Source organism: Myxocyprinus asiaticus, chromosome 20 (assembly GCF_019703515.2).
Source record: "Myxocyprinus asiaticus isolate MX2 ecotype Aquarium Trade chromosome 20, UBuf_Myxa_2, whole genome shotgun sequence".
Taxonomy (NCBI): domain Eukaryota; kingdom Metazoa; phylum Chordata; class Actinopteri; order Cypriniformes; family Catostomidae; genus Myxocyprinus; species Myxocyprinus asiaticus.
The window spans coordinates 41,565,782-41,583,056 of NC_059363.1; positions in this window are offsets into that span (position 1 = coordinate 41,565,782).

Consider the following 17,275-nt stretch of genomic DNA (forward strand, 5'->3'; position numbering starts at 1 on the left):
CGGCGTCAAGTGAGATGGCAGCGACCGGAGTCTGATCATTCGCCACTGACCACATGATATTAATGAGTCGCCTGATGTTATCAGATGAGCTACGACCCTGAATAAACCCCACCTGATCTATATGTATAAGAGATGTCATAACTTTACTTAATCAGTCTTTACATCTAGCTGGATCAGGGAAATTGGACGGTAACTTTTACACTCGCTTGGATCTTTGTCCTTTTTAAGAATCAGGCTGATCCGGGCTTGTGTCATGGTTGGTGGAAGCTTTCCATTCTTTAATGATTCAGTATAAACTTCTAACAAAAGTGGAGCCAGTTCTGTAGCATAAGATCTAAATAATTCAGCGGCAAAACCATCTGGCCCCGGAGCCTTACCAGTAGGTAGGGACTTGATTACCTCATCAAGTTCCTCCAGGGTTATCTCAGAATCAAGAGAGTTGTTTTGCTCATTCATCAATTTAGGGAGTTCTAATGGTTCCACAAAGCTTCTAATATCTTCATCAGAAAACAAAGACGTGGAACTATAGAGATCAAGATAGAATTCTTTAAAAGCATTATTAATATCAATGGCTGAGGTAAAAATTTCAGCACCATCAGATTTCACTGAGGGAGTGGTAGAAAAAGACTCTTTCTGCTTTATATATCTAGCCAAAAGCTTCCCTGCTTTGTCACCCGATTCAAAGTATGACTGTCAGGGCAAAACTCCACTTTCTGCGACAAAATAGTATTATACCTGTATTTCAATCGGGTCAATTCTCTGAGGCCATCAGATGACATACGGCGCTTCAGCTCTGCCTCTGCACTTTTAATATTTCCTTCCAACTCCACAAGTTCTTGTGCTTTGGATTTTTTAATGAATGAGGCATACTGTATGATCCGACCCCTAAGAACTGCCTTAAGTGCCTCCCAAGCCACACCCAAAGAGGATACTTAGGACCAGTTGGTCTCCATATAAACACTGATTACAGTCTTTAACATTTGTTGGAAATCAGGATTTTGCAAAAGGGACACATTAAGTTCCCTTAAAACTCACCAGAGCATGATCTGAGACTAAGATATTTCCAATTGAGCAATCAACAACAGATAAAATGAGGGATTTGGATATATATATATAAAAAAAATCTATTCTAGAATAAATCTTATGGACTGATGAAAAAAATGTATAGTCCCTACCAGATGGGTTCAAAAGTCTCCAAATATCTGTAAGACCAAGATTTTTACACATCCTGTGAAGCATCAATGTTGCTCTAGGAAGCTTGCACAGTTTTGCTTCACTATGATCAAGGACTGAATCCATCAAAAGATTAAAGTCTCCTCCCAGTATTATATCATGAGGGGTGCCAGCGGCTTGCAACATCCCTTCAAGATCTATAAAAAAGCCCTGATCATCAGCATTAGGTGCGTATACATTAGCCAAAATCAACCTTTCCCCTTGAATTTCACACAATAACACAATAATTACTCTTCCTAATTTATCTTTAATCTGTTTGAGACATTTGAATTGTAGATGTTTATTTACCAATATAATGACTCCCTTGCTCTTACTTGAGCCAGTACTAAAGAAAACATGCCCACCCCATATCTTCCCAAATTTTTCAGCTTCCTGCGGGGAGAAACGTGTTTCTTGAAAAAACACTATATCATATTTCTTATGTTTAAGAAAAGAAATAACCTTCCTTCTTTTTATGGGGTGCCCCAACCCATTTACATTCCATGTGGAGAGAGATAGTACACTCGTATTAACATTTGACAATTTGATATAGTAGTAAAAATAAATTGTGTGTTAAAAAATAAAAAAAAATACAGACCACATTAGCCATTAGTGAAACAATCAACCCCCGAACATCCCCCCTGAACAAAACAAACAGAAAAAAGAAAAATGTGCGCATTAACCCCGCGCACGACAGCGCCAACCGGCGACAATCCCTCTAAACTCAAAAGGTCCATGAACACCCACGAGTCCCCACGACAACTTTGCCATTGGATTGCTCAATTTTGCCTCACAAATTTGAGGCAAAATTACATAACAGAAAATACTTTGTAAAATAAACCCAGTCAATAGGAAGAATGAACACAAAGAATGTGTAGATTCATTTACAGAACTGTCTCAAAGGTGTGATCTTCCACAAAACAAATTCCAGCTGATATAAAACCATTCAGATTCCTCGGACAGACAAACGAATGTTCAGTGAGCTGGCTGTTATGAGTTCAATGGATGACTTAATCATTCCAAAGTCTCGTAAAAAAAACTCAACAAAACAAACTACAGCCAGCAGGAGGAATAAGTATGAAGAATGAACAGATTAATCCACAGCTGTTCCAAAGGAGTGTTATTCAATAGAACAAGCTCCTGCCGCTAGGCGAAGCCAATGCAAAAAGAAACAAAACCGGCATCCCGGTTCTCCGGATGATCGAGTTAATTCAGTCAGAAGCTGCATAAAAGTATATACCATGACTTAAATAATCCGTCGACTTCATAAAAGACATCCTTTGTGTGAGCAGCATGTAGATATTTTGCGGTCATCCGTAGTGTCTGCTCTCAATCTGTCCGGGAACTTCAATGCAAAAGTCATCTTTCATCAATGCAAAAGTTTCTTATTCACAAAAGGAAAAGTGTTATTCACAAAACAAGCACCAGCCACTCGGCGGAGCCAACGCAAAAAATCCAAAATGTCGGCCAGCTTCCTCAAGAGCTAGGTACAGCGAGTCAGGCCCACTCACATGAGAAACATCCAATGGTTTACTCAGTCATTGATTCTATAAAAAACATTGCCAGATTTGGACATGTAAATACTTTGTGACGACCTTCGTTTCTATTTTCAGTTTGGCAGGAAACATTAGAGCAAACGACATCTTTTTCTGATGTAAGAGTTTCTTACATTCCTTGAACCGATCGCGTTTCTCTCTTGTCGAACTCGCAAAGTTTCTTCCAAGAAAGCTTCTCTTTGCTCCTTGCCTGGCGCAACACAAGATCTTTATCGGATGATCTCAGAAATCTGGCCAGAATCGATCAGGGCCTATCTCCCTCAGCAGATCTCCGAGCCGGCACTCTGTGAGCTCACTCGATTTCCAGCTTGTGGCCTGTTATGTCGAGCAGACTCGGGAAAAACTCGTCTAGGAATTTCACCATATCTCTGCCCTCCTCATGCTCAGGAATTCCAACAATTCGAACGTTATTCCTGCGGCTTCTATTTTCAAGATCTTCAAGCTTTTCAAGGAGATGTTCCAGATCAACTTTGGTTGCAGGCGGATTAGCGGTTAATTCCCTCTCCGAAGATTCCAGAAAATCGATTCATTTTTCAACATCAGTCACTCTTGTACCTAACTCAGAGAATTGTATTTCCATCGCTGTGATCGATCGATGTATTATAGCGAGATCCTCCAAGTCAGCAAGAATCTTCGTCAACATCACCGACATGTTGGACAACTGACGCTGGATTCCTTCTCCCGCCGCGCCATCCAAATCGAGTCCCCGGTCTGTAGGCCTGTCGGGGCTTTCATCCTGAACACGTAAGTGTCTTTTAATGTCTCCAGAGTCTGAGGATTTTGACTTCTTTGCCATGTTTTGCAACAAAGGGCAAATGTGTAACTGGGTGTATCAAATTTCTCCAGATTATAATATGAAAATAATAAAAAATTCAGCAAAGTGCGCCGAGCTTGTCACTCACACGTCTGCTCCTTGCATAGCGTCACGTGACCTCTCCATTTATACTGAATCATTAAAGAATGGAAAGCTTCCTCCAACCATGACACAAGCCCGGATCAGTCTGATTCTTAAAAAGGACAAAGATCCAAGCGAGTGTAAAAGTTACCATCCAATCTCCCTGATCCAACTAGATGTAAAAATATTGTCAAAAATTTTGGCTAACCGATTAAGTAAAGTTATGACATTTCTTATACATATAGATCAGGTGGGGTTTATTTGGGGCCGTAACTCTTCTGATAACATCAGGCGTCTCATCAATATCATGTGGTCAGTAGCGAATGATCAATCTCAGATCGCTGCCATCTCACTTGATGCCAAAAAGGCATTTGATATGGTAGAATGGGATTATCTTTTTAAGATTTTGGAAATGTATGGGTTCGGGAGTACATTTATTGGTTGGATTAAGTTACTTTATAGACACTCTGTAGCAGCGGTACAAAAAAATGGATCAATTTCAGATTATTTTAATCTGAATAGGGGCACTCGGCAGGGCTGCCCTCTTTCCCCATTGTTGTTCTGTCTTGCCCTGGAACCATTAGCAGCCGCGATAAGAAAGGAGGATGATTTTTCAGGGGTGACAGCGGGAGGTGTGGCGCATAAGCTTCTGCTTTACGCAGATGATATTTTATTATTCGTCTCCGACCCCACTAGATCTATGCCTTGCCTCCACAGAATTATTAATTCCTTTTCCAAGTTCTCAAGATACAAAGTCAATTGGTCTAAATCCGAAGCTTTGGCGCTGACAGCGTACTGCCCAGAAACGGCTTTCCAGCCAGGCACCTTCCAGTGGCCCAAACAGGGCATTAAGTATTTGGGGATTTTATTCCCAGCAAATTTGTCTGATTTAGTTAGAGTTAATTTTGACCCTTTAATAAAAAGGTTTTCGAGCGATGTGGGCAGGTGGGCTTCATTACATTTATCGATGATTGGGAAGGTTAATGTTACTAAAATGAACTGTATTCCAAAATTCAACTATCTGCTTCAGTCTCTCCCTGTAGATGTCCCCCTCTCTTATTTCAAGCAACTTGATAGCATAGTGAAGTCCTTTATTTGGAATGGTAAGCGCCCCAGGTTAAATTTCAATAAGTTACATAGGCCGATTGACAATGGTGGGTTAGGCCTACCCAAGATTTTGTTTTATTATTATGCGTTCGGTCTTAGACATTTGGCTCATTGGTTGCTTCCACCTGAGAGAGCTCCTCCCTGGTTTTGTATTGAAAAGGAAGTTCTTGCCCCTATCTCGCCACTGCAAAGCCTTTCGATCAAACTAGCCGGAGAGGTTAAGTCGCACCCCGTTATTTTGCATTTGTATTCAATATGGACAAAAGTGTCCAGAGTGTTTAATTCGGATATTTATTTAAACGCAGCCTCGAGCATATGGCTGAACCCTAAACTATGTATTAATAAGTTCCCTTTTTGTTGGTCAGATTGGAATATGAGGGGGGTTAATACACTTGGTGACCTATATGAGGGTGGAGTATTGAGACCTTTTGAAAATTTGGTTCAACATTTTGGCATTCCCAGATCTCAGTTTTATAAGTATTTACAGCTTCGCCACCTACTCTGCACTGTTTTTGGGAGTGGCACGCACCCCCCTAAAGTGGCAGGTGCTTTGGGAGGGGTGATTGCTGCTTTTGGAAAAGGCCATGAAGCATCAGCATATTACTCCCTACTAATTCAGAGTCTGGGGATGGAGCCTTGACCTCTCTCAAGAGAGTATGGGAAAAAGATTTGAATTTGGTATTGGAGGATGGAGTGTGGACTAAGATTCTTAAAAATGTCAAGTCTGTATCTAGAGATGCAAGGGTTTGCCTTATGCAATTTAAGATTTTACATAGATTTTATTGGACCCCCTCTAGATTATATAGGCTAGGTCTTAAAGACACACCCACTTGCTGGCGATGCCAATCAGAAGTTGGAGACACTACCCATGTCTTTTGGGGGTGTGTTAAGATCCACGAGTTTTTGTTGAGGGTTCGGAGTTATTTGTGTGATGTTTTAAACATTCAGGTTTTGCTTTTTCCCAGACTCTGTATTTTGGGTGATGGGGCAGTCATGCATTTAGGGGATAATCACATAAAAAATTGGGTTCTGACTAGTCTCATGATCGGCAGGCAAGTAATTTTAAGGGGTTGGAAGTCAAGTGGAGCACCCTCTTTTTCGGAGTGGTGTGTGGAAATGGAGAGGGTAGCTGCATTTGAAGAAGCGGTAAGTAGAAGGCTGGGGTTTAGGGACTTATTATTTTTAAAAATGGGGCAAATATTTAGTTTTTTTGGGGGGGAATCTCGGGGAGGGGATGTGGAGAGTGTAGTTTAGTTTAATCATGTATGCTTATTATTATTTTATTTATTTATTTATGTGTATATATATGTATGTATGTATGTGTATGTGTGTGTATATATATATATATATACAGGTGCATCTCAATAAATTAGAATGTTGTGGAAAAGTTCATTTATTTCAGTAATTCAACTCAAATTGTGAAACTCGTGTTTTAAATAAATTCAGTGCACACAGACTGAAGTAGTTTAAGTCTTTGGTTCTTTTAATTGTGATGATTTTGGCTCACATTTAACAAAAATCCACCAATTCACTATCTCAAAAAATTAGAATATGGTGACATGCCAATCAGCTAATCAACTCAAAACACCTGCAAAGGTTTCCTGAGCCTTCAAAATGGTCTCTCAGTTTGGTTCACTAGGCTACACAATCATGGGGAAGACTGCTGATCTGACAGTTGTCCAGAAGACAATCATTGACACCCTTCACAAGGAGGGTAAGCCACAAACATTCATTGCCAAAGAAGCTGGCTGTTCACAGAGTGCTGTATCCAAGCATGTTAACAGAAAGTTGAGTGGAAGGAAAAAGTGTGGAAGAAAAAGATGCACAACCAACCAAGAGAACCGCAGCCTTATGATTGTCAAGCAAAATCGATTCAAGAATTTGGGTGAACTTCACAAGGAATGGACTGAGGCTGGGGTCAAGGCATCAAGAGCCACCACACACAGACATGTCAAGGAATTTGGCTACAGTTGTCGTATTCCTCTTGTTAAGCCACTCCTGAACCACAGACAATGTCAGAGGCGTCTTACCTGGGCTAAGGAGAAGAAGAACTGGACTGTTGCCCAGTGGTCCAAAGTCCTCTTTTCAGATGAGAGCAAGTTTTGTATTTCATTTGGAAACCAAGGTCCTAGAGTCTGGCGAAGGGTGGAGAAGCTCATAGCCCAAGTTGCTTGAAGTCCAGTGTTAAGTTTCCACAGTCTGTGATGATTTGGGGTGCAATGTCATCTGCTGGTGTTGGTCCATTGTGTTTTTTGAAAACCAAAGTCACTGCACCCGTTTACCAAGAAATTTTGGAGCACTTCATGCTTCCTTCTGCTGACCAGCTTTTTAAAGATGCTGATTTCATTTTCCAGCAGGATTTGGCACCTGCCCACACTGCCAAAAGCACCAAAAGTTGGTTAAATGACCATGGTGTTGGTGTGCTTGACTGGCCAGCAAACACACCAGACCTGGACCCCATAGAGAATCTATGGGGTATTGTCAAGAGGAAAATGAGAAACAAGAGACCAAAAAATGCAGATGAGCTGAAGGCCACTGTCAAAGAAACCTGGGCTTCCATACCACCTCAGCAGTGCCACAAACTGATCACCTCCATGCCACACCGAATTGAGGCAGTAATTAAAGCAATAGGAGCCCCTACCAAGTATTGAGTACATATACAGTAAATGAACATACTTTCCAGAAGGCCAACAATTCACTAAAAATGTTTTTTTTATTGGTCTTATGATGTATTCTAATTTTTTGAGATAGTGAATTGGTGGGTTTTTGTTAAATGTGAGCCAAAATCATCACAATTAAAAGAACCAAAGACTTAAACTACTTCAGTCTGTGTGCATTGAATTTATTTAATACACGAGTTTCACAATTTGAGTTGAATTACTGAAATAAATGAACTTTTCCACGACATTCTAATTTATTGAGATGCACCTGTATATATATATATATATATATATATATATATATATAATGTTATTTTATTTATATATATATTGTTTTGGATTGTGTGTGTGTTATGTGGGACCACAGGGGTGTTCGTTAGGGGTCAGGGTGGGATTATATAAGTAGGGTTTAAATGTAAAATGTTGATTCTTTATAAATGTGTTGAGTTTTTTCCACTGTCATGTGCATATGAATCAATAAAAATGTTAATTACAAAAAATATTTACACAGATTCCACATATGCACATGGAGTATTCCATCTATTTGGAGCAGTTTGGAAACAAAGAGGGTTCAAAAAGAGTGATGGAACACCAATTCAGCATGGTGACTAAATAATTAAGCTTATTTCCTCCATGATGCATCCGAAGAAATTGGCTATCATCAAATGTCAAGCACACAAAAAAGGCAATGATTTCGTCATTCAAGGTAATAATTCTGCAGACTTACATGCCAAAAAAGCCTCAGGATGCCAAGTAGCAGTAATGGGACCTATATCAGTTTTGCTTCAGCCTCAACCCCAGTTAGATGACATTGCACGTATGCAACATCAAGCTGGCCCTTATGAACATGGGGTATGGCAACAAAGAGGTGCGAGTAGAGATGTAAATGGCATATGGCGATCTCATGAAGGACATATGATTGCTCCAACAGCACTCCTTACTATTTTAATCTCAGACATGCATGGTTTTGACCATTGCGCAATGGGGGAGGTAATTAGAAAAATAAAAAGACAGGGGTATTGGTCCCCATATCTACAGGCAATGGTAGACAAATTTTTAGCTGAATGTGAAATCTGTGCCAAAAATAACATCAGAAAGGGTACAACTTCACCAATAGGTCACATACCAGTCCCAGAAGGACCATTTAAACACCTGGTAATGGACTATGTGGATATGACAAAATCAATAAGAGGAAAAAGATACGTACATGTTGGTGATAATAGACAGATTCAGTAGATGGGTAGAGGCAGTACCATCAGCAGACCAGGGAGTGTTGTGGCTTCTACCACTTCTATGAAACATCACTCTCGAAATCTTGGGGTTTTGATGCCAGAAGATAGACTTTATTATCAGAGATAGCAAAGCCGAGTTGCTCCCAGCACAACTGACTTTCTGTATTCAAACAGGTGTGGGGCTTTACTGGTTGTTTAGATCAGTGTTACTATCAGAAATAATTAATAATTATTTCTGTAGTTATTAATCAATATTTAAATTAATTAATTGGATCTAACTCATTAAAACCTCATATGGGACTGCAGTAAATGTAGTGTGTTACGTTTAGGAGCAAGTTTGGTTATTAGCAATAATTAATAATTATCAAAGATAATTATTAATTACAAAAATCAATAGAACATTCATGAGAATCAATGTTAGCTTTTTTTAATCCTTTAAAATCAACACTTATCAAAGATAATAGTTAATTGTTAACATCGATGAAACATTAATTACAATTAACACTAGCTTATTGATCATTCAAATTCAATCAAAGATAATTATCAATTATCAAAAATCAATAGAATATTAATAAGGATAAACATTGACAGGGCACCACCCTGGAATCAGGGACTAATAACCAAATATTAAAACAGTCTCAATATTAGATTGTTTTCTTAGGAAAATCAACATCCGAAGAATATCGATTTTCGGGAAAAAAACAATGAATGAAGGTTTGAATCCGAGCACTGACATCCCATCAGCATGACACAGGCGTATGCAAAACAAACCAAAACACTTCTCTTTGTAATATAAACAAAGTTTATTTATGCAGTAATATCAATTAATAATTAATACAATGCGGTCAATAAACTTCCGACTTACAACTACAAACTAAACAGTGATATGATTAGATATGGAAATAAAAAGAATCCTATAACTCATAAGGTGTGTGTGTATCAGTGTGTGTGTGTGTGTGTGTCAGTGTGGTTAGTGAGAGAGAGAGAGAGAGATTATTAAGTGGCAGCCCGAAAGCTGATTTCGCTATAGCTGGAGATAAAGCAGCCGTGTTCATCACTCAGAGACGCGGTTTTACGAGCGGGGCTCGTAAAAGTCCTGTGTTATTTGACTCTAATGGATGAACTCAGTTGCTGTCTCACCCGCGATGGCGAAAATGCACAACAATCCAATTTGGTTGGACCACAATACAGCAAAACAAATTTGTGATAATTAATACCCTGAGTATTAATAATGAGCGGACATGGCGGTCCGTAAACTGTACAAGCAAAAACCTTGAAACACAAGAATAACACACTATAATATTCTATCTCTGCCCAGACGTAACCTCTTACTTGAATCGCATGAGGACACAGGTAGAATGTGTTTTCCTCCGTCCTTTAACTTTGACCCGGTTCCTTGAGGCTCGGGTGATGACGGGGGCCATTTCCTCGCGCTGTCGGCGGGCGGTACGGCTGTTGATTCTCGGCGGGCTGGCGGAGAACTCAGAAATGTCGACTTGATTGAAGATGGAAGAGAAATCTTTAATCTCTTCACTTCTGTAGGCCAACGGATGAAGATGCGAATTGCTCTGCGGTCTCCTTCGGATCCGTTAGAGTGTTCGGTTGAACACAGAGTAATCTCAACTCGTCCAGCGAGATGGAGATTGTATGGCTACAGTTTCAAGTCGGACATTACTTCCTTAAGCCACGAGGTTGCACCGGAGAGCAGCAAAAAGCTACGTCCGTATTCGGTGAACTAAGTCGCTGGAAGCAACTTTGGAAGCATTTCAGAATTATTTGAAGTCCTGATGATGTCATGTTTGAGGGACGTTCTGTGGTGTGCCTCATCCAATAGGAGTTGAGAGCTCGATCCTTTAGAGGGCAAGGCTTCATGGATCTGTAGTTTGTTTTGGACTCCCTTTGTTTGATTTTGGCGCGATTTTTATCAGTAAAATATACGACTTAGAAGGAGGGGGCTTGAGGAATGTTTTTATGACTGTTAGGCCTGCCTTTGTCTTCTATCTGAATACATGAGGCCCAACACAGGCCTATATACACATATTCACCTAGGGTGTGACCAATACGCCCCATACATTTTGTTCTATGTCTTCAATCTGTTAGAGAACATGAAACTATTTCCATTGGAACCTCTCCATTTGGAACCTCTTTACGGGGCCTTATCCTATATTTTCTCTAGTGTCAAAACATGAGACTCAAGTTTACAATATGTGAGGGGCCTCCTTCCCACAGGCCTCTACACACACACAGTAAAATACATGCTATACCATCAGAAATAATTGTAGAATAATATGTCTATATTCACATTGATTATACTTGATTAATTTATATTTAACTTGATAAAAATATTCCACATATCCCTCCTCTGTGACTTTCAGAAGTCACACCTTCACTTTCTTTATTCAGAGTGCAGTTTCATAATTCAGTCGTCTCAGCTATGCTATCTAGTAACTAAGTTAAGTCACACAGCTTCTTTACCAATGACCAGATTATGCAACCGCACTGCGGTGGAGATTTTCAAAACCAAACATCACTATTCAAGTTTGATTAAGAACAGAGTAAAAATATTCTGTCTCCTTATATCTTCATTCAATAAATGAAACCTATAAGCATGTTATACTGTAATCATGAGCATGCAATTGGTTCAGCCTTGCCTGTGTTGTCACAGTTATGTAGAGTATATCAAACATAAAACAAATATTCAACATCATATTAAGAGTTCTCTTTTGTAGTGTAGATATCTTCAACCCAGATACTTTGCACATCGTAGAGGGTCACCTCCGGGGAGAGAGTTTAGACTAGCACTTTCATCCCGGGGCATGGCTCATCATTCATTTCATCATATATATTCATTGGAGTAATCAATTTCCTCCCAATTTGGTCTTTCTGTCCATCCAGGGTAGTTGTAATTGTATTGCATTGAATCATTCAAATTAATCAGTGTCATCTGCTTCACTGTTGCTTGGATCAAGAATGATTTTACTAATGGTAACACACAACAGAATATTATTCCTCCCACAAGGATTGTTATTCCAATCATTATATTCATTTTAGCCAATCGTGCTCCCCATTTCTTAAATAATTATTTTTTAAATGTTTATAAACAAACAAGACAAGCAATGTTAATCTTTATTCACCACCATGTTTTCTTTTTCCATTCTTCATTAAATTTAAATTGTACATGAGTTCAATAAAAGCATAAGTAAAAGTAATAAATCATTTTTCAATCTTAATTCTTCATCATACAAACATTCCCAGGTTTGTTTAATACTTCTTTAATAAACCAGGCACTCGTTTGTCTGCAACGGTTCTCAAAACTTTACCCCCAAATTCTATAATTAATCTTCCACACAGGGTATGATCCCCTGATGGCACAGTGGCAAAATGCTTTGTATTTAACACTGTAATAAAATATTTTATTAAATCGGTTATTAAAATGCAGCCGGGTCAAGTGGAACTCACAGTTTTCGGGCAGGTTTCTTCTATACCTCCCTTTTGATGCTTCCGACCTAAAAGCATCCATCCACTTCCTTAAACCCATATCACCCCTTCCAAGGCAGTGATGCCCTGCCTTAGGTTGCCCCCCCTTCTTGCCATTGGAGAGTCTTTCCCGTCATTGGGCCATCACCTCTTGCCACTGGTCTTGATACCGCTCAGTCCTATTAGCCAATCCTTAATAATTTGGTATCAGTAAACATATATTTTCTGTTGTTTCAGGGAGTATCACCTGAGAACCGTCACAACCAATGGAACCATCAACAACTGCTTAAATATGGAGACAGTTCATAACATGGTTAAATTCACAAAGCATTATTCAAAATTAAACAATCTATTAAAATTGTCCAAATTAAAAGTAAGAATGCTACAATTGAACTAATTTACAGATCATTAATTTTCATTCAGGTTGTATTTCTGCTCCTTTAGCAAACATCACAAAAGACCATGTATCATGGTGGAGACTAACATCAAAACAAAACAAAATAAAGGGTAGCCTCTGTAAAACTTCTAGGAAGCTTAATTAAAAAACATCACCTTAATTCAATAATAGTCTCTAGATAGTTTTTGAACGTACATTTATTCTTTCAGATGAACGTTCAACTGAATCTCTTTAGTATAAACACAACTTCAAATTGCCCTCTGAATATATATAATCTTTAATCATGATGAGGAAAGCTGTTTGAACCTCTCCTTCATGTCACTGTATCTAACATCATGGCCAAATCACATAATTTTATGTATAAAAATAAAAGAAAATAAAGCAATTTAGAGATGTGCCTTTAGCACACACTTCAACATCTACTTTTGTGTTTCTGTCTCAAGCAGACACTTATCAAACTTAGACTGAGAGTGTGAAAGAGTGACGGGTGAGGGAGGAACTCGGAGGGGGACACTCCACTCCCCCACACTGTCTCCACTTTCATTACAGTCACTCCTTCTTTTTTCATCTCACAATAATTTATTTAAGTTACTCTTCAACAGTAAAAATAGTGATAATTATAATAATTCATTATATTAACTGCTTTCAAACTTTCCCATATTAAACCATTTTCAAGAAAACTTTTCCAGAACTTTCAGTCTAATCATTCCCTACTTTCTTTTGTCCATTCAAACAACATACATCAAAAATTGTAGAACCTTTTGGTATTCCGAATCTAGGTATTACCTCTCTTGTTATAAATTTGATTAGTGTTCCTGACTCCTGATCTGCTGATGGCACTGCTTCCAGCCATCTGCTAAGTCTGCATATTACTACAAGCATATAATGCTTTCCATGCACTTTCTTTATCATTTCCACATAATACATTTACATTTTACTTTACATTTATTCATTTGGCAGACGCTTTTATCCAAAGCGACTTACAAGAGAGGAAAACATAAGCGAATCATCTTAGGAGACAGTGGTATGAAAAGTGCTGTATTACAAAGTATCACTAGCATCATAATAGTATTCAAAACAGAATAAAGTGCAACAGAATTTTTTTTATTTATTTATTTTTTTTTTAATGACTGGTTAAGTGCTCATGGAAAAGATGTGTTTTTAGTCGTTTTTTGAAGACAGAGAGTGAGTCAGCTTCACAGATGGAGTTGGGAAGGTTGTTCCACCAACGTGGTATGATGAAGCTGAAAGTCCGGGAAAGTGTTTTGGTGTCTCTTTGTGTTGGTACAACAAGGCGATGTTCCTTAGCCGACCGCAGACTTCTAGTGGGCATGTAGCTCTGTATAAATGATTTTAGGTATGCTGGAGCAGACCCAGTAACTCTTCTGTATGCCAGCATCAGAGCCTTGAATTTGATACGTGCATCAACCGGCAGCCAGTGGAGAGAGACAAGGAGTGGTGTAACATGTGCTCTCTTTGGTTCATTAAAGACCAGACATGCTGCTGCATTCTGGATCATTTGCAGGGGTCTAGTTGCACATGCAGGGAGGCCTGCAATGAGAGCGTTACAGTAGTCCAGTCTAGTTATGATAAGTGACTGGACAAGCAGTTGTGTGGCATGTTCAGAGAGGAAGGGTCTTATCTTCCTGATATTGTAGAGTGTAAATCTACATGATCTTGTGGTCTTTGAGATGTGGTCTGTGAAATTTAGTCTGTTGTCGATGGTTACCCCTAGATTTCTGACCGATTTGGAAGGCGTTACTGTTGCACCCAGCTGCGCGGTGATGTTGTGTTCAACATCAGGGTTGGTTGGAAAGACAAGGAGTTCAGTCTTGGCTGGGTTGAGTTGCAGGTGGTGCTCCTTCATCCAGGCCGAGATGTCCGCCAGGCAGGCAGAAATTCGAGCAGTCACTGTGGTGTTCTTGGGCTGGAAAGACAAGTAGAGTTGCGTGTCATCAGCGTAACAGTGGTAAGAGAAACCATGTGCCTGAATGATGGGTCCCAGTGATGTTGTGTACATAGAGAAGAGAAGTGGCCCAAGCACTGATCCCTGAGGTACCCCAGTAAGTAGCTGATGTGGCTTGGATACCTCACCTCTCCAGGCTACCTTGAAGGACCTACCTGAGAGATAGGAATTAAACCAGTCAAGCACAGTTCCTGTGATGCCCAGCGAGGAGAGGGTAGAGAGTAAGATCTGATGGTTGACTGTGTCAAAGGCTGCAGAAAGGTCCAGCAGAATCAGGACTGATGATCTTGATTCAGCTTTCGCCCATCTCAGCGACTCGGTGACAGACAGCAGGGCAGTCTCAGTGGAGTGTCCACTTTTAAAGCCTGACTGATTGTCATCCAGCATTTTGTTCTGTGAGAGATAGGCAGAGATTTGATTGAAAACTGCCCTTTCAAGTGTTTTTGCCATGAATGGGATGAGAGAGACTGGTCTGTAGTGTTCTATTTGTGTGGGATTAAGTGCGGGTTTCTTCAGCAGTGGGGTTACTCGAGCCTGCTTAAATGTAGTGGGAAAAGTGCCTGTAAGTAGAGATGTGTTAATTATGTGTGTGAGTGCAGGTAGGATGGTTGGAGAAATGGCCTGGAGAAGGTGAGAAGGAATGGGATCAAGGGAACAGGTGGTGGGGTGATTGGAGAGGAGGAGTTTAGAGACCTCAGAGAGAACATGGAGACAGAAGAGTTGCATACAGGAGACAGGTGTTTGACAAGGTGTGGTGCTGAGAATGTATTGCTGATGGCTGTAACCTTATTAGTAAAAAATGTAGTGAAGACATCTGCTGTCAGTGATGTGTCAGGTGGTGGAGGGGGAGGGCAGAGAAGTGTGTTGAATGTTCTAAACAAGCTGCAAGTGTCTGTGGTGCTGTTGATCTTGTTCTGGTAATAGGAGGTTTTTGCAGATTTAACATTATCTGAAAAAGTTGCAAGCAGGGACTGATATTTACCTAGATCTGCTGGATTTTTAGATTTCCGTCATCTCCTCTCAGCTGCCCTGAGGTCTGTCCGATGTTCACGAAGGATGTCAGACAGCCAGGGGCTGGGTGGTGTAGCACGTGCTGGCCTAGAGGAGATAGGACAGATGTTGTCTAGACAGGTTGTTAAAGTAGAGCTTAGTGTGTCTGTGGCAGTGTTTACATTAAGCGTGGTAAATACATTTTGTGTAGGATGAGATGTAGAGACAGCAGTGGAAAGGTGAGAGGGTGAGAGGGAACGGAGGTTACGGCGAAAGGAAACCAATGGTGGAGTCTGTTTTAATGTAGATGGGAGTGTCATGTTGAATTGAACAAAGTAGTGATCAGAGACATGTAAAGGAGTAACAAGAAGTACAGTTTCGTGTAAAGATGAGGTCCAGCTGGTTGCCTGATCTGTGAGTTGCTGTGGTGTGTAGTTTTTCCAAGTCAAATGAGGCCAGGAGAGTATTCAATTCAGTGGCCTGGGGCTTGTCTTGGTGTATGTTGAAATCACCAAGAACCACAAGTGGCCTACCATCCTCCGGCAAGGAGGACAGCAGGACATCCAACTCCTCAAGAAAGTTTGTCAGCTGACCTGGTGGGCGATAGATGACAACAACATGTATTTTTGTGGGTTGCATTGTAGTAATAGCATGGAATTCAAAACTAGTATTGTTACCTAGTGAAGAGTGTGTTGAAAAAGTCCAGTTGTTATGAATGAGCAAACCTGTTCCCCCGCCCCTACCGGTGTGTCGAGGGGTGTGAGAGAAGGAGAAGTTGTTGGAGAGAGCAGCAGGTGTTGCTGTATCCTCTGGACGTATCCATGTTTCTGTCAGTGCCAGGATGCTGAGGGTGGATTGCGTGGCAAAGGCTGGAATGAAGTCAGCTTTGTTCACAGCTGACTGGCAGTTCCAGAGTCCCACTGAGAAAGAGAACGGAGCAGGTGCTGAAGTGCAAAGTGGCCGTAGGTTGTGTGGGTTGCGTTTGGTCTTGCATCAATATCGTGTAAACGGTCTGTAACAGATAACAGGGATGTGCTTGAAGGCATGTGTTATTCGTGAAGTAGACATGTTAGTATATAGAAGGAAAATAATAAGAGATACAATAACAAGATACTTAAGTGCTATGGTGAGTGGTGCCTTGTCGGTGTCCTTGCTCGGTGGACTCGCATAGGTAGACTCGCTGGTCTTTACACAAGTAGGTCTTCACATGAGGTGGGCTTTACACGAGGGCTACCACTTCTGCATCAGCATTCAAGTCAAATATATACGTGATGATAATGAGCCGTTCAATGAAAAAGGCAGGACACGCCTTAATGCTACTTAGCACAACAAAGCTAGTCACGTGGTCAACAGAAACTAAGGGTCGCCAAGTGACAAGTGCAACTTCCGTGCACCGCAAATAAATTATGCTGCACTTTAGCAATAAATAATACCCTAAAACAAGTGAAGCACTGTTTATAAACACTAAAAACCACGATAGTTTTACACACACACTGGCCAATCAACGCTAAATCTAGCAGTGAATAACCTGGGACAAGTCAAAAACAATATAGCACACACACACACACACACACACACACACACACACACACACACACACACACACACACCAACCTTAGTATAAGCGACGCGAGTTCAAGACAGTAAACAAACAGCACAAGTCTAGCAATGAATACCACTCTTCAACAAAGTAAAACAATGAAATAAACACACTTACACGCAACTGCAGACTCCTGTAGATAGATTGCTTATAATACATAACCAAATGCTTGAATGGTCCTTC